The sequence below is a fragment of the Tachypleus tridentatus genome, chromosome 13 (assembly GCF_004210375.1).
Source record: "Tachypleus tridentatus isolate NWPU-2018 chromosome 13, ASM421037v1, whole genome shotgun sequence".
Taxonomy (NCBI): Eukaryota; Metazoa; Arthropoda; class Merostomata; order Xiphosura; family Limulidae; genus Tachypleus; species Tachypleus tridentatus.
Genome location: NC_134837.1, coordinates 147191894 through 147210652, shown reverse-complemented (window position 1 = coordinate 147210652; position 18759 = coordinate 147191894). Strand labels below are relative to the sequence as shown.

General features: G+C 32.3%; 1 protein-coding gene across 6 annotated transcripts in view; it reads left to right on the top strand.

Annotated features, from left to right (window-relative positions):
• Nucleotides 1-3664: 3664 nt before the first annotated feature.
• The window catches only part of mbl (splicing regulator muscleblind), a 200114-nt gene continuing 185019 nt past the window's right edge, over nucleotides 3665-18759 (top strand). For 2 of the 6 annotated variants that reach the window (XM_076480206.1, XM_076480201.1), the window contains exon 1: nucleotides 3665-3773. The gene's annotated coding sequence lies outside the window, so the exon portion shown is untranslated. The remainder of the gene's footprint in view (nucleotides 3774-18759) is intronic. The other 4 variants (XM_076480208.1, XM_076480202.1, XM_076480207.1 and 1 more) reach the window with 4 other exon arrangements.

Below are 18759 nucleotides of genomic sequence, written 5' to 3'. Positions count from 1 at the left end.
TATTAGGGAGAGAATGTCATTTATACATTCGAATATTCCATATATTTTGTTAACGGATGTTTAAACAATTAAATAGAGCGTTTAAGTGAAACGTGTAATTTATAGATCTTATTTCTTAAAAGTTAAAGTTTCGAAAGAGTCTCAAGCTTCAGATATTTTGACATATCTGTGACGATCGCGTGAGACATTTCGCCACATACTAAGCCTTTAAGAGCGAAAAATATAATTACACATATCTTTATATCAATTCTTTTTACTCCAGGGAATATTGCTAAATATTTTTATTTTCAGTTGCATCTATGTAGCAAATATGGTTAAAACGTTATTATATATTATTCTGACCGTAAACCCGCGTTGATCCTTTAGTACAATTACAGCATCTATCTCAACTGGCATGTTTTGTCACACATCTTACTTTAACATGTGTACCTATTTGCATTCTTGGCCCTGCATGTCCAGGTGGGTTAGGGCGTTCCACTCCTAATCTGAGGGTCGGGGGTACGCATCCTCGTCGCACCAAACATGCTCGCCTTCTCAGCCGTAGGGGCATTATATAGTGATGGCCAATCCCACTATTCGTTGATAAAAAGAGTAGCCCAAGAGTTGGCGGTGGGTGGTGATGACTAGCTGCCTTCCCTCTAGTCTGCGTCATATATTCACCAAGAATATACGCTTCATCTTCTATATTATTCAAATTTACTGATTTTTATACTTGAATCTTAAGAATATATTTATTTATTTACGTTTATGTATGCTTCATAATACACCGTGCATATTTAAAGGGCTCCTTCTTATTACTACACAACTATCATAATGGACTGATTTTACTAAATGATTACTGTCAACTGTATAATGAACTTATTAATATTAATAAAAATATAGATATTGCAGAAATTTACAATCTGAAGTTTTGTGAATCAAAACAGAAATAACCCACAAGGGGATACAGCTCTGTACACATGTAGTACACACTTTCATCTGCCTACGAATCGTTATGCACAGTTGCATTTAAAACAATTTTTATAATAAAGAACAATAAATGGAATATTACTGAAATCTTAGAACATTGAAAATTAGTTTTAGAAATGTATTTGTTTTATGTGATTCATAAATTACAAACTTGTATTACAGTTTTGTTCAGTATAAATTCAGAGAGAACCGTGTTCAACGTCTTAATTTAAACTTACATCAGCAACAGACAATACCTAGAAGGAGCCAATCATACCGTCTTCTAGTCAAAACAAGGCAGAAGTGAATAAAAAATTATTGTATTACACTGGAAAACACAAATCTGAACAATAGGCCGGTAAGAACCATATGGATAAAACAAAAAAATATATACCTAATCAATTATTTGGAGGGGAAATTTCCATTCCGAACAGTTTTTTAATGTTGATTTGATTAATCTCAATTGGCATAGCTATAACAGTTTGATGAAAAAGAATCGTAAACTTATAAAAAGTAGTGAAATTTAATTAAACTAATACTCATGATATTGTAACCCTTTGTTCATAAGACACTGGATGCATTATTTTAAACTATCAAACACCGCTCTAAAGATGACAAAATGATTACGAACAGATGAATGATAAATTATAGCTTCAAAAGGTCCGGCATTTTTCCAGTCTTTCTCTAATGCTGATATAAGTAAAAAACAAAAACAAAAACAAAATACACGTAGAAACCGTAAGTTATTTTTCAAGTCTTCAACACTGATGTAATGATTTATTTGGTTTCGAAACAGCAAAAACTGTCCTAAATAATAAAATCCAAATATTACTTCTAGTAGTTGGAATAAATACTTTGTCGTTTGTACTTGTTTTAAAAAATAAATAAACTATCAAATATGTTATAATATTTTGTAGAAATTTATACTGTAGCGGTCTTAAACAGACTATTTTTTTCTGTTTAACTTTTTTTTCATTTCCATAGCACAAAACTATATAGAATGTTGTGTATTTGGTCAATCGCATATTCAGTTTCACCTTCTAATTTTTTTGTTAGACACAGCAGATACCTCGACGACGATGTGGCTTTGTTTTATCTTGCGTAAGTTGTAAGGTTTGAGGGTAACAGAGCCCTTTCAGAATTTCTAAAATGGAAAACCATTAAAACATACTTTTTCACATCACTTTATATCAGATTTTATAATTCTATGTTGATCAAATCACTTAAATTATGTAAGATTCTTTAAGAAATTCGACTATGTGGCGCCCTCGTTTGATAATTTTAAAACCTTGATAAAGATTGCTGTATAGTTTTGCTTTAGTATACTGTTCACTGAGTTTGCATGTTTTTGAATTTCGTTTTTGAAGGCTATCTGCCCTGTCGTTCTTAACTTTGAAGTGATAAACTAGAGAGAAGGCAGTCAGTCAACACCACCTTCCGCTAACTCTTTGGCCATTCTATAAACGAAGAGCCTAATTGACTGTCACAATATATTGCCACCATCGTTGAAAGTGCGACGATTTCTTGACCCATAAATCTCGAGTGCCATAACCACCAGGCTATGCTAGGCTCGATTTATATATCACATTCCTATCTCAAGAAAAAAAACAACAGCGATGCCCTTTTTAAGAAATTTGCAATATTTTAATGTAAAGTGAACATAATTATTATTCATAACTGTGGCATTTTATTAAGATAAGAAAATCTGTATGGAAAGATATTTTATATTAACATTTATCTTGCTTTATAATACGTTACAATGGGCATAGTTTGAGTAACGTTTGGATATTACAAAAATAAACCCAATAAACAATGAGTTATTACTAAGTGTGGAAACTTATTGTCAGACGGACACTTTCGACTTGACAATAAATATAAATGAAATGAAAATAAAAGCATCTTAGCAGTTTTCTTGTACTTCCTTTGGAATTCTCACCCACCGGTGTTTCATTGAAAAACTTTGAAAAACAAATTGATAATTCATTCAACTAATAACACTTTGAACAAATGCTATCAAATGTTTAATAAAGTGTGGTGTTATAAAACCGATACAAATCTGACTCTAGGAATGCACGATTACATCACAAAACAGCTACCTACATTTCCGGATTAAATCAGAAAGACATGGTATTTAACAGCTGTCTTTATTTTTTCACTTGTGAAGAATACTTTCGTTATCTTACTGTGATTATATTATATCGTGAAAGTTTGGGGATTCAACTGTCTCTCTCGCCTCATAGCAAATAACGCCATGTCATCGACAAATGAGATTCAAAAATACACCTGATATACATGTACTAATATGCTTTGTATACTACTACGTATTACAGTAAATTAACAACGACTAGAATTCTAAAATAATCTTCCAATGCTCGGATTTTAATGGAACGTAATCGGTTAACTGGAACATGTGTAAAAATCGTTTAAAAAGTTAGTGTACCTCAGCCAATATACCTTAGGGTAGCCCATTACTATTAAGCTAGTGTTCAGGTAAAGGAGGAATTTATTTAGAGTAATTTTATTTTTCACAGTTTTATGGGTGAGTTTAATTTATTTGCGAGTCAGTTTTCATACTAGACTCCTGAGAGACAGTCGCTTAAATGTTATAAAAAAGGTTTGTCGCCTCCATCACACAGGACGATGTCACTTGTGCAAAGGAATTTTTTTCCTGTCGGCCTCCTACTCACAGTCATGCGCATTAGTTTTACGCCTCATCATCAGCACAAGTTTGGTTCTACCAGCTGCTGTTTGTCTCAGAACATGGCGGAAACTTGTGTTGAAAGCTTATCATTTCTGTCTGCTGTTGTTTTGCTGTAATAATTAAGGTAAGTACAATCATTTTAATAAGTTGTAAGCATATATAAGTGGCATTTAACTTCACTCACACTTTGTTTGTACGTTGACACAAGAGAAGAACTATTTTAAACGTTTTATTGACTCAACGAATCTCAAAAACGCGGTATCACAGCCTAGCCGTCATTCTCCGTCTCTCTGTACCGTGCCCTGGTTCCCGTTATTCAACCTGGCAACGCCCTGAACTTTCCAACAGTATTCGACGCTCTTGCAACTTGTGTATTTGACACTGTATGTTTTGGCTCGTACATTTAAAAAAAAAAAAACTATTTTGTATTAAATTCCGTGTGTACAATATAAAAACATAAATATCATCTTTTTTTTGTCATAAAGTTTTAAACGTATTTAGTATTGTTCAATGTAAAACAGGAATTTTAGAAAACCATAATAAATTCTATGTAATATCAAGTGTGTTCATTAATTATAGCTCTTTTTATCCTATACTTTTTACTCTCAAACTTTTGTTGAAGTGTAACTACCACTATGATTTCTAACTAATATTCAGAAAAAAAACTCCAATGACAATCTTAAAAATTGTGATAAATTTCATTTAATAAGTTACTCATTAGTGGTTTGCAGAAAACGAGAAATCACATATTTGTTATTGGATTATTTTCTTTTTCGATTGGAGGTTATTTGTGATTATATTTTTTGGTAAAGTTGTCTGTATATAGGTGTCCTAAATGCAAATTTTAAATTGTCAAAAAGAAACAAGGAAAATATATCCGGACCAAACAGGTGATACACAGGTTAAAACCAGGAAAATATCTAAGGATTACGTCGGTGGTACAAGAGGTTAAACCAGGACAATATGACAGTATTAAGTAGGTGATGCATAGGTTAAAACCAAAACAACACGTCTGGACTAAGTAGATGATACACAAGTTAAAATATCAAAATTAAGCGAGTAATTAATAGACTAAAATCAGAAAATTGTGCCAGGTTTAAGTACGTTATTAATAAACTGGTCAGTAAAATGTGTCCGGACTAAGTAGGTAGTATTTAGGTTCGTGCTATGCAATTTAGGCCGAGAGACAGGCCCATCCAGTGCAGGTAACATACTTCTCAACTTTTAAAAGTTATAATGGCTTGGCAACTGGGAATAAAAAAAATAGAGATGTTTCCCGGATCCAGTCTTACTTCCGTAACTTGGTAACGATAAAATTATCAATACTTGGCATATCAAGTTTCTGTTGTCCGGAAATAAATGAAAGAAAAAAGGCGCGTTGAAGATTATATTGTAAAGGGAAGAAAACTTTGATGTACGATACAAAAGTAAAATAATGTACTCATATTTTCCAGTTGTAATTACAACAGTTTTTTTTTACTGTATTCCGCATATTCACGCTTACTTTTTGAAACTTTACTGATAGCAATTTACATGCTATTAAATCACATCACAATAATTCAGATGTGTGCACTGCTTGTTGGATATCACCCTTAATAAAAAATCGTAACATTTATCTTAAGAAATTTGGAACAAAAACTAACCCCAAAGAAGCATTTTGTAAATGACTAATATTTTCATGGCTTTTATACAGTAGTGTTTCCCAAACTTTTGACGTCCATGGCTTTTCTCTTAGAAATAGGGTTTCTTTCGTCCTATCGATCTTTTTTTTTTTTTAATGAGTGAAAGACGAGTTAACTGATGAGTGTATTAAAACGATCAATTTTGTATTATTGCACTGTTAAATCCACCTTAGTCACCCATAACCCTCAAGATATCCTCTTCCCCCAGAGACACGTCTCATACTCTTGGTAACGCTGCCGCACAGTTCAGATCTTATTTGTGACATATACTTGTGACATTAATTTTTTTTTCTAATTTATGTAAAATTGTACTTAACTCTGAAGACATAAATGGTTTGGTATGTTTTTTGCTTTCACCTTTGTTCCACGTTTAACACATTCGTTGCAAAAAAGGTCATCACATCATTAACTTAAAAAAAAAAACAGCCAAAGAAAGAAGTATCACTGTTTAAGAAAAAATGTAACTCCGCTGAGTTTACGTGTCAATAGTACTGTTGCTTGTGTGAGATTTCGCGTATATCCGCGTTCGTACTCCATTCAAGTACACCTACTACTATAATATTTATTGGAGAAAGTGTAACGTTAGTTGGGATATTGGGTAAATAGATAAACAGATACATATAGACAACTGATAAAGAGATGTACAAATAACAAAAGGAAGGCTGAACGTTGAGAGACAAATTACGTGAAATATTTTTGGGAACCTGATTTCGAGACTCAGTCAACAAATTATTAGGAATGCGGAGAAAAAATAAGTTTTATAACAATTTTCAGGTCTATTGTTTTGTTAATATTTCGTTGGTATTTCGTGTTTAAGCGGTGACAAAAGCAGAAAAAAATTAATAACTGGCAAACACACGAACTGATGACATCTACAGACAGACAGTAGGTGTATATAGTATTCTACTTCTTAATGTGTGTGTGTTTACCGTGGCATTTATAACTTTGTTTTTTAAACAAAGAGTTAGAAATATTCTTTGATAGATTGTTTAGGGCTAAACTTTAGGCAGAGTATTCATGATGAAACTTTGTAGAAGTGACTGCAACTGCCTGTTGTGGAGACAAGTGTAAATGACGACGTTTCGAAAGTCTTCCTTTCGAAACGTCGTCCTCTACACTTGTGTCTCCACAACAAGCAGTTGCCGTCCATTCTACGAGTTAGAAATAGTTTTAATGTCCTTTGCTGTGAAGTACAATTAGTTTATGTGTTTCGTTTTATTAAAAAACTGTTGTTGAATTTCAGTAAGTCTGTCAATGCAATTAGGTTTTCACTGTTATGTCTGTTACAAACATTAACATTTGTTTTAATGTGATATTCGATTCCTGGAAAAACAACAACCTGAGGATAATAGACGTAGAGTACGTAAAAAGTGAAGAAAAGATTCTTCACTATTTCATAGTTCTTTATTATTCAATTAATATTTCATTGATAGCTTTGACTGTTTCTTGCAGAGTTTTCGCGCAATGGCTGTCATTAATTTTGAACTGGTAGACAAGAGTGGGGGAAAAGAGTCAACAGCGCCTACCGCCAATTTTTATTTTCCTTGTTTTACTGAATAGTGAAATTTGGTCATTCTCTTAGACCACTCACGGACTTTTTTGTGTTAAGGAGACACAAACTCTTCGATTCACTGTCCAGGCATGCTGAGTATTAGGCCATGTGCACTACATTATCCACAGCTATTTTGTGCAACACTTTTTCATACCTTATTTTAATCAAATTTTTATATCAAATGTACTGTAGACTGTGGCTTCTATACCATTAAATTACTTACTTTTTTTTCGTTTATGATAATATTTTTAAGTAAACTTTATAGCTTTGTCTTATTTTATGTAACGCCGAGGTTGCATTATGTTTCTCTTAAATGCTTCCTGCGAAAATTCTTATCTTATTGTTAATATTTTACACGAGTTTATTGCTACTTGTGTCTACCAACTGTGGGGAATTAAGTAAGATTATTTATTCTGAAGTTTCTGGTATTTTATTGCACAATACAATTAAATGATAACCGGAATTAGTAATATTATATCCATGATAAGGCAAGAAACCACTTACAGATAATGTCAATTAAAAACACACTTTATTATTATGTAATTTATATATATATTGAACAGCAATGTGCTGTGGAACAAAAATGCATAATCTGTGATTCATATTGTAAAATATATATATATGTTTCACAGAGAAGACAGAGTTTAAAGTGTACGCAAACCATAACTAAACCTTAGGTGACACCTGGAAGTTTCTCAGATGTTTCAAACTGTCATAGTATGATGTTGAACCGTTTTCAACTAATGGTAATGCAGTTTTTGTTTTCCTTTAAACGTCTGAGCCATACCAACCAGCATTCACAAGAGAGTCAGACGGTCAGGACTAGTCACCATCGTATAGTGGCTGATCTGACAGGGAAATGACGTGTCGTGCGCTATCCAACAATAATATAAAAGGTGTATATTCATTTGTAGAGAATATGGAGCAAAATTCTACCATATTTTCTGACAAGAACACAATAAATGTAGTAGCTGTTGAAGTATAGGGCAATAAGAGTAAGCTTCGATAGAAAGGCTTAACTCTAAATAATGTAGAATAATACCATATCATTAATTAAAGCCATAGGCCACCTTATAGAACTGTATGTGTTAAACTGGTTGCTACGTTCCTTTAAGGAGAGAGGACTAATTAAAAGGAGTATCCTGTCCAGTTACCGACTTCAGTCCTATTGATCACATATATATAGGATTGTCTTGGTGGACGTGTCACATCCCGTCAAGTGACCCCAGACATTAAAGATGTCTTGGAAACTGTTCTTTCAGAAGGTTGATCGAGGATGATTCAGGAATTTATCAACCTTGTAATTTTAAGCACGCAACATTGGTGTCTAATTTATCTTTCTGTTGTTAGTGACTATAACCCCTTGTAATTTATCTGCATTTCAGATCACATGGCAGGATCATCAAATACCGTAATTGTTTTGTTCAGTGGACTTTATATTTTAACAGTATTTCACGCTCTATAATGTTTTATTACTGTTTTATTATTCATATTTTTTACATTTTTTTGCATATTGTGTTCCTTAAAGCATGTAAAACGTTTTATCCGACATGAAAGTAAATATTTTAGATTTTACTTGATGTTTTTTCATTAATTTCATCTCCTTTTAAATTAAATTTATATTCCTTTGAAGGAGGAAAGCAACAATATTATCTGGAACAGTTACAGTTACATTCCTCTAATTTTATATATTATCCTAAGCTCTTGGTAATTTAACAAAAATAAAACATCCTTTAGTGACGTATGTTTTTAAAACGCCATTACTATTGATTTTATATTATTTTGCTTTTCCTAATGGCCCGGCATGGACAAGTGATTAAGGCATTCGACTCGTAATTCGCGTGTTCGAATTTCCGTCGCACCAAACATGCTTGCCCTTTCAGTCGTGGGGACGTTATAATGTGACGGTCAATACCCACTATTCGTTGGTAAAAGAGTAGCCCAAGAGTTGGCGGTAGGTGGTGATGACTAGCTGCCTTCCCTCTAGCCTTACACTGCTAAATTAGGGACGGCTAGCGAAGATAGCCCTTGTGTGGCTTCGCACGAATTTCAAAAACAAACCTTTCCTAATAATTTCTTTCCGTTGTTTATGGCACACATTTCTTTTGGCACTTACAGAACAATGTTTATTTTTCTTTGTGTATGTGCGTGTGTGTTCCTATTGGTATATCTGTGATTTCACGGACTTACGACGCTAAAAAATATATAAACCGGGTTTCAATAACCGTGGTGGATACAGCAGAACCCATTGTGTAGATTTTTGTTTAACTACAAACAAACTGTATTTACTGAGTTTTTAGTTTCATATATTTTTAACGATATTGGCATTATCCTTTTATATACGAAAGCCCAGTTTTCTTTTAAAAATTAGTTTTTAATTAATTTTCTCCAGTTTATACTTTGTTATTATATTCATTTTGAAAAGTATAAAGTCTCATTAATCATATAAACTTTTATATTATTCCTTTTCTTCATCGACAAGCCATACACCCCTTCAAGGAGTAACTAGGTGCCCATTTTCTAAAGGCCATTTGTATGTCAACTTTGTTATTAAAGTGCTTTATTATAATTTCTTCTAGGTCTTAGCTCTTAATTTTGTTAAATTAGAAACTCCCTTCCGTTTCCTTATTTATTCATTCAATTTTTTTATTATACTGAGACCTTGTTTATAAACTCTATTAATTAGTTTGACTTGTAAATGATTTAACAGGAAACATTCGAAAAATTGTATAATTTAAAGCTTCTATGTTATGATAATTAAATAATTAAGAATTTTTTATTGATAGTTATTCTTCTCTTGTACATTCTGTAAATGGTAAACAGATGCTTCAACAGGAATATTGAGATATATTCTAAACAAGTTATACAAAACAGAGTTATGTTGCTAAGTTCTGAACTTTAGCTGTATAGACAATAAGATCTTAACCAATCCGCTGCAGACAACGACTAAGTCAACAAATCCTTAAGTTATTTTTTTCTTTCGATCCAAGAGCATACTTTTAAGTGTTGGAATAACTCTCCTAGGTCCCCCGCTGGTTCAGCGATAAATCTACGGATTTACAACGCTAAAATCAGGGACTCGATTCCCCTTGGTGGACTCAGCAGATAGCCCGAGGTGGCTTTGCTGTAAACAACACGCACACACAAACTCTCCTGGAATTATATAATTCTAGTTAATGCATCAATCATACATTGCTCCTTGTATTAAAATACCAAGTAGCTTCAACATGTCAAAGCAGCTAATACATCATACCGTCTATCGTGACTTGTATTTACATGTATTACAATTTTGGAAATATGAAAATGTTTGAATTGTTTTTGAATACTTTTGAAATAGAAGAAACAATTAATTCATGCTAAAACAGCTGCAAGGCCTTTCACAATCGGCTGGGAAGTGTTTTTTACTTCCTAATCTCCAGATCTCTGAAGAACCTCTGGTAGGACTGTCACATGGTTTGTTTACTATTTTGTCTTGGCAGTATAATTCTAATAATAAAAGTTATTTATATTTGATTCAGTAAATACATGGTTAATATTTCGTAGTGTCATATGTAACTGGACTAATATAAGTTGTTTAATGAAGTTTTCTCTAAAATTATGAAATGAAACTTACCTGCCAAAAAAATATCTCGTAAGAGTAATTCAGTGTAAACTTTTACTACATACATTTTAGATAACAAAATACTCTGTGAATGTTTTACTGAGTAAATACAATAGCATGCATAGTATTAAAAATGAAGTTTCCTATAAGGAAATTAAATTTAATCTGGTTGGTTGCTTAAAGAAAAGTTTATGGATACAAAGGGAGTTGAAAGTAACGTCGCTAATAATGTTGCTTGAACTAACATACCACTTTACGAACCAAACTATGAATGTCACAAAGAAATAAAAACTTGTGGGTGATTGCATTCATGTTATTCATGTCTCAAGTAAAACCACCACTTCGAGCATATGTCTAAATCGCAAGCATTTACAGAAAAAGAAACGTGGTATAAAGAATGTGAACGAACAGAAAAGTAACAAATATAAGTTTGAACTTCATAATAGTTTCCACTGTTAACAGTGTTCTACGGTTTCAAAAATAGAAGCTCTACGCCACAATTTCTTCAGTAAGGACTGTAGGTTAGAGTTTCCACGGTAAGAACTTTGTTAGGGTTTCCCATTTTTATATCATTCTTGCTGTCACTTACGTTCTGTTTCTCAGCGATTCACACAATTAAGGTAAATAGAAGGAATCTCTTTAATTACAAACCATTTTTAAAGATTAGTTCATCTATTTGTTTCATACCTATTACAGACTAATCTTGATGTGTTTTCTTTGGCTTATTCAAACGTATTACAGATATTCTTTCATATAATCACTACCCTCAGACTTTTTTTTTTTCCCTAAATAGTGGGCCACAAAGTAGCGAAATTGTTTGGATTTTTGTTAACATATTAAGCCTATTATAAGTAAGTGATTGTTACAAATTAACAGTGAAATGTTAGTTTTTCTTTCTCTGTTTAGAAATATTATGTGGATTTTTGCTTACTCTTCCATGTATTTGCATATTACAATTTTTTCAACTGTTTTCACTTCTACTTGTATTTTAAAACAGTTTAATTCTCAACATTACTTTGTTTCTGCCTGGCATGGCCAAGCGCGTAAGGCGTGCGACTTGTAATCCGAGGGTCGCGGGTTCGCGCCCGCGTCGCGCTAAACATGCTCGCCCTCCTAGCCGTGGGGGCGTTATAATGTGACGGTCAGTCCCACTATTCGTTGGTACAAGAGTAGCCCAAGAATTGACGGTGGGTGACTAGCTGCCTTCCCTCTAATCTTACACTACTAACAACCTACTCACTTAAATACCTGTTGAAGAATCCGCAAGCGATTGCGGCCCTATGTTCCTTGATGGAATCTAATGGTGATAACTAACTAACTTTGTTCCTCCAAAATACAAATTTCAACCAAGTTGAATTTGTATAACTGTAATGTAATACTTGTTTAATTCACGTGTCTCTGGAAGAAAATTAAGTTCAACTGAGCTCTAAATGAGCTGTATTATAGTCGCTATGGTATTTATCTATTTTCTACAACTGATGATGTAATACGTTATCAATTTCATCTTCATTCTTTTTAATAGTGACATATGTGAATTATTTTGTTAACGTCCCTTTAAGGTATAAATAAATCTGCAGAGTATCTAACATGAAAATCGATTATGTTTCCGATTAATTTTATATGGGCGTCGATGGCACAGCGTTAAGTTTATGGACTTACAAAGCTAAAATCTGGTGGTAGGTTCACCGAGGTGGACATAACAGATAGTCTTATATGGCGTCGTTCTAAAAACAAACAAACGTTAGCTTTGAAATATTCGTTCTTAAGGTTTAGGAAAGGTTTTAGGATCTGGTTCATTGCACATTTCAGCATCACACACAGTTTCCATTTCAATGTGTACGTACTTTTTGTAAAGTAAATACAATTTCATCTTAAAATCTTTTAAATTCATCTCATTATTTTGCAGAGTATATAGCGACACAATGAATAGTTGATTCATAGCCAGGTTCATGTACTTTTCTGTTGAAACATATAAGAGTGGCTATTCGGAAGGACAATTCCCTCACAGAGATCTTAGCCAGTATTATGCAATTGGTAAATATGCATAAGGTTCGTATTTTTGTCATCATTTCCCCTCTGTTTCTTTCTTTTTTATTATTTATTTATTCGATTCTGTCATGAAAGTGCCCACCGCTTTCATATTTTTCAAAGGATTTTTAAAAAGATTTTCAGACATTTCGTGCTGGAGTTACAGATGTAACCTTGCTCCACTTTTAAATGTCTTTATAATTTTCCACTATTTTGTGCCCGAGTTTCAGTTTCATCTGCAACCAATCGGGAGGTAAACACCAAAATAAGCGAATGCTATCTCACCGTCTTAGGGTTTCTCCACCAGCTATTGTTAGTATTTCCTGCCCGATTTTTAAGTTTCCTGTTGTGGCATTTTCGGAGATAGAAAGCAAAACGTATGAGAGGACATCCCTCCACATAAATATTTTATTACGAAATGTCGTCAATGTATGGTGCCGTATCTTCTCATGGTCTAATTTTCTGTTGTAATCTTTTTGGAATTTTAAGGGAAAACAAATCTGGCATATTGGTCATCTTAATTTATACATGAAACTGTATAACAAGTCATGTTTATCTTCTTGTTATTCCATGGCCAAGTTCAGATTTCCCATTACTGTCAGTTTAGGATTATGAAGTAAAATAAATTTATTTTTAGCCATGTTTTCAAATTTGTAAAATTTTGACAATTTGTCGCTGCTTTAATGTCATTCTCTGAATGAATTTTCGATTTTCTGTGCTGCAATTGCTTCAGAGTAAGTAAAAACTTACCAAAATTTCCTGCTACTACTGTTTCCGAGATTAAAAGTTGAAATAGACAGAAGATTAACCTCAACTTTTTCACACTGAATTTTATCAAAATTCTTCCAAGCTCCTGTCCGTTTCTTGCTCCAACCATTTTGGAGATATAAACAAAATGTGAACGACTACCAACTCGTATCTTACAATTTCAAAACAAATTTATTTTACGTTTCCTGTCTTTTCACACTCAGGTTTCAAATTCTAAATTGCCGTTTTGAGAATGTATAATAAAATGCATGTGTGAAATTATACTGACTTTATGTTTATCAAAGTTTAAAAATACTGCCGTTACTGTTTCAGAGAAAACTGACTAAATAAGTTGAACAATTAAGCAGTCATCTAAGTATATATCCAAATGATAATATCTTGTATTTATCTGGAGCCGCTCCTTTTCCAGATGTGAAATACAAAACTAACACAAATAAGAAGTACTATTTGCCCCCTCGTAGTGTTCGATATTTCATCCATTATAATATTCCATAGGATATAGAATAAGTTATATCAAAATTATTTTCAATATACAACTTAGAAAGTCAACAACCACAGCGATACAAAATTGGCAGTTATCAAAACTGAATTTTGACATTGTTTGGCTTTCATTTAGTAGTGTGATGCCACCGAAAATTGATTGCTTTTGAGAGATATACGTACTTTTCGACGGAAAACATCCATACGCTAAGTTTATTAGGACATGTTGAAATTGGGGATTTAAAATTTTCAAGACGATGTTATACCTTCTATCATATAGTATTAGAAAACAAAGGGAAATGAATTAACTTTAGAACCCAGGACTATCAACAAAGTAACCTGCAGAAAATCCCAGTCATGTTATTTTTAATACTCTTTGTAAGTAACTACAAACATTTGACTCAAAAATTAATTTTTTTGGTGGTGATGGAATAAGTGCAAATGTACTAATAAAATGTGCATAATATGTACAAGTTTATTTGATTATTCAAAGATAAGGAAAAAAGTACTCGGAAGGATCACTGATGTTTTACGGAATAATAACAGCAAACTCTTAAACTGTTTCACTTGTAATCTCAAAATACTTCACTTGTGTGAAAATATTTTGTTTGAATTATTACAGTAATAGTTTAACAACGTTATGATGGGTTGCTTTATATCTGAAGGTATTCAACTTTTATGAATATTGTTTTGTATATATTGACCATTTAAGATAATTATAATTCTGATAATTGGATATAAAGTTTCTTTCTGTATTTGGCAAGATACATCGTTTAAAATCAATTCATATATAAAACATTTATATCTTACAAAATGGCAAATTATAAACGTGTTTGTAAATGAATGTATGTATTTAATCATACTTTAAATATCCTTTTCATAGTGTTAAGTCATTACTGTTGTTCAAGCCTGAAAGCCCTCACAACGAAACATTAGGCACTCCACGATAATATATGTTAATGGTTTTAAAAGACAAACTGTTTGTTGTAGATACAAAACGTTTAAGAAATGTTGAACACTCCTTACCCAAGGTTATTGATTTGATCTTGGCGTAGTAATTCCTGTATGAATAAGAATGATTCCAAATTCTCTTCTTTTAATTTTTCGTTTCTTTAGGAGAAACTTCCTTCAGGGAGTTCAATGACTAACAACAACTTTTTTTAGAAAGTACCTTGTTAAATATTTTTCAGTACTTATAGTATGCCATCATGGGCGATATATTGTAGTTGCTTGAAGTAGTTTATGTACATATGTGTATATCACTTCTGATCTAAAACCATAATCTTATTTCACAAAATATGGTCATACTAACAAGTGAAACTGGCAAGCTTCCCTGGTATTCGAAATTTCGTTTGTGGAATCATGGAATGTATTTTTCTACTTTGATAAAAACTTTACGCTGAACTCAAGCTCATCAGGTTGTTGAAGGATATAGCTACACAATGGGCTATTTACGCTGTGCCCCTCGTAGGGATCGGAATCTAGATTTTTTTTTATAAGCCCTCAAGCTTATTATTAAGCCACTGTACGCTTTCCTTTCAATAGCGAATTAATTACTTACGTAATTATTTTCGTCGGAGGTGAACATTTAATCGACAAGCCCTTTAGTAAGAAATTATTGAACAATACGATGAGGAGACAGCAAAGAATTGAGAAAGTAACGTTTCTACAAATTATATAGAAAAAAGGCGAAATTTCGTATTGTTTAAAAATGGAACCTAATTAAATATTTCGTAGTGAAAATGTAGTACTTTATATTCCTGTAAAGGTCGTTTGTTATTTCAATTATTTCATGGTGAATACTTTGAGTTTGTATTCGAAAAATCACATTTAATATTTATATTAAGAGTATTAAATAATATGCAAAACTGTATGCTCCAGTCGCCAGTTTTTGTTTTAAGCTATTTAAAATAAAATATTTTAGTCTGTGTGAAATGAAGTTGAATTATTAATATCAAAACAGCTTCATATGAGCATCTTAGTTAGTAGCAGAACGGTGAACTTTTCAAAGATCTTTTGTTAGTGTGAAAATTTACAATGGTTTTAACATTTTCCCAACTTGCTAATACGAAAAACCCCAATCGCAACGACAGTGATTATGCACTAGACCTGAAAATCTTTGCTGAAAGCTTATATTTATAGATTAATTGCTCAGTCTGTGTAAGTTGTAAAAAGGTGAAACAGAAGGCTAGTAAACCAAGCGGAAAATGAAGTTCTCAACCAAGAGGTCACGTTTGAATCACTAGAGGGAGATATATGCACTTTATTCGATAGAGCTCGACCTTTTGAATAATTAAAATTAGCACGCAATTCTAACGAAATAATAAAGACAAATAAAAAAACAGAAGAGATGTGTAAGAAATAGCCAAGATAAGTTACGCCACCCTTCATTGAACGGGGACGTCAAGTAACGTAACAATTATTATAGTAATAACCCATGAAACAAAAAGGTGGCCCACCTTTTCGTTGTCATTATCTAGTGTGAAAGAAAGATGTTAAAAAAATTAAATATTTTTGGTGAGCCCGTTTTGTAAGAATATTTGTGTTAGCGTGAATTCCATTTTACACAAAAAATAAATATATTTGTAAAATTTGTGACAAATTTAGTTGTAAACATTAACAGAGATATATTGTAAAATTATGGAGTAGTGTAGGGGTTTGGCATAGCCAGGTGCTTAAAGCACTCGACTCGTAATCCAAGCGTCGCGGGTTCGAATCCCCATCACACCAAACAAACTTACCCTTTCAGCCAAATCCACTATTCGTTGGTAAAAGAGTACATTAATGTACACTAAAATACCATTGCATTACCTAGCACTGATGATATGGCATATGGAAACAATAGGTACATTTTATTTGCTATTAATAAGTGTAACGTTGTAACACTTGTAACGTTGTATGTTTGAGAGAGATGTATCGTTATGTTATTATTACTTGTAAATATAAAATATTGCTACTTAATTTGTAGAAAATGTTCCATTTAATGACAGAACAATTAAGCGTTGTACCCACTTAGTAGTTTCTTATAAGGAACTTAACATTCGTTGAAGATTCTTTTATTGATAAGAGTCAATTTATAATGAGAAGTTACAATTTCACTATAGTTTCAGTGAACAGAACATTAAATTATTTTTATATTATTTCAATTAAAACGTAAAAAGACAATTATTTTTATTTTAAAAAAACGTCTTAAGCCTTTTCTTACAAGATTTGTTCGCTCAGCTGGCAACTAACTTTTTTTTTCCGCAGGTTGAAAGAGTAGATTCCAGGTTTACAGTTTATTGTGATAGAACCCCATACCTGCTTAATAACTTGCATGTATGTTTTTTTGGTTTTTTTTTTACAATTGCATATGTGTTACTAAAATACCATATGCATGATAATAGTCATTGGCGCTGTTTGATAAGTACTATAAACTCAAACTCTTACGTTGACACAAAACTTTCTTTAGAAACAGATAAGTATATTATTAGGTAGCTAAAAGGAGTAGCTAAGAGAAAATTCTAGATCGCGTGCTTTGTGTGTTTTGTTTAAATATTTGTTTAATCTTCACATTTGGGTTAATAATACACTAAATGAAAGGTTATGTGCTATCAGTAGGATAAGCGGATAAAACTGTATTCAACAGGTAAGTACCGGACTTTGCAAAAAACAACAGTAGATTCATAGAAGCTGTAATACGAAAAATTCAATGAACTCATACAACAGAGAAAAGACACAAATAAAAAGAAATGAAAAATAAAAAAAGAACCTAAGAAATGTTGAGGGATTTATAGACTGGCCGCCTGTATAACTTGTGTATATACAACTGGTGATTAGTGGAACTCGGGAAGAACGAGTCTTCAGAGAATAATGATATTGAGGTTTGTGTCTGTATCTTACTAATAACTTGGACAAGAGTTTTAACGTAATATCTTACAACTCCTGTTGACCTATATCAGAAATAATTTCATTACGTACATCATAAGAGAGATTAGCTCACATTAATTTATACAAACCTCCATACCACTCCTTACATGGGTATATGACTCATATTCTGATGGGTTATACAAAAGTATGGTTAAATATGCAACATTTACTATAGTATTGGAACCAACAAACAAAGTGCAAGTTTATGGCTATGTAAAATATGTTTACAATTGAATAATTCCAGCACAAAAGATTTGAAAAGAAAAAAAACATGCATTAATGTACCGCAGTAAAAATAAACTGTTTTCAAGGATACGAAAGGGTAAAAATTAGTTTTAATTGCTACATTCTTTCTATTCCTTATTCCAGGAACGTTTTAGGCACTAAACATAAACATTAGTTGCTAAAAAGTTGAATCAAGTAGTTAAACAGCCTCAGCCTCCTTTGATCATACACAAGATGCCATAACACAAACAAAACATAACTCAAACAAGGGAGAAACGTTTTAAAATATAAGTGCTCCAAAAAGCTAACCGAAAAGGTAACTGGATAAAAGAAACTGTATATAAAAATGAAAGTATATATTGATAAAACATAGCACATAATACGGTAAAAATTACCAAAACAAACGAACTCAGAATTATACACTTTGAATAAGACAAAATGAAACATGGAGTAATGATAGCAGAATTAGATTAAAAATTAATATTCCGATTAAACTCAAACTGAATAGCTTTAAATTTAGAAACGTTTTATATAAAAGGGTATAAAACAAAATACAATATACTATGACTTAAGATATTTATAATAAAATACATTTCTAAAACATATAATCAAAAAGAAATAAACCAAAACTCAAAATTAAGTAGTCAGAATTTGACACACTGAAATAAAACCGAATATCATTGCCACCCAAATTAATTTAAGGTAAACAGAATTAAGCATAATGTAAATGCAGATTGGATAAAATGGTGACGTTAGATACTTCAGTTGGCGTTTGGCTATATGAGTCAGATTAGCGTGCCCTTCCTCTTTCCAAAGCTTTTCAGTGTAAGTACGCCTGACAAGACCAGGTAATTAGGACCTGTAC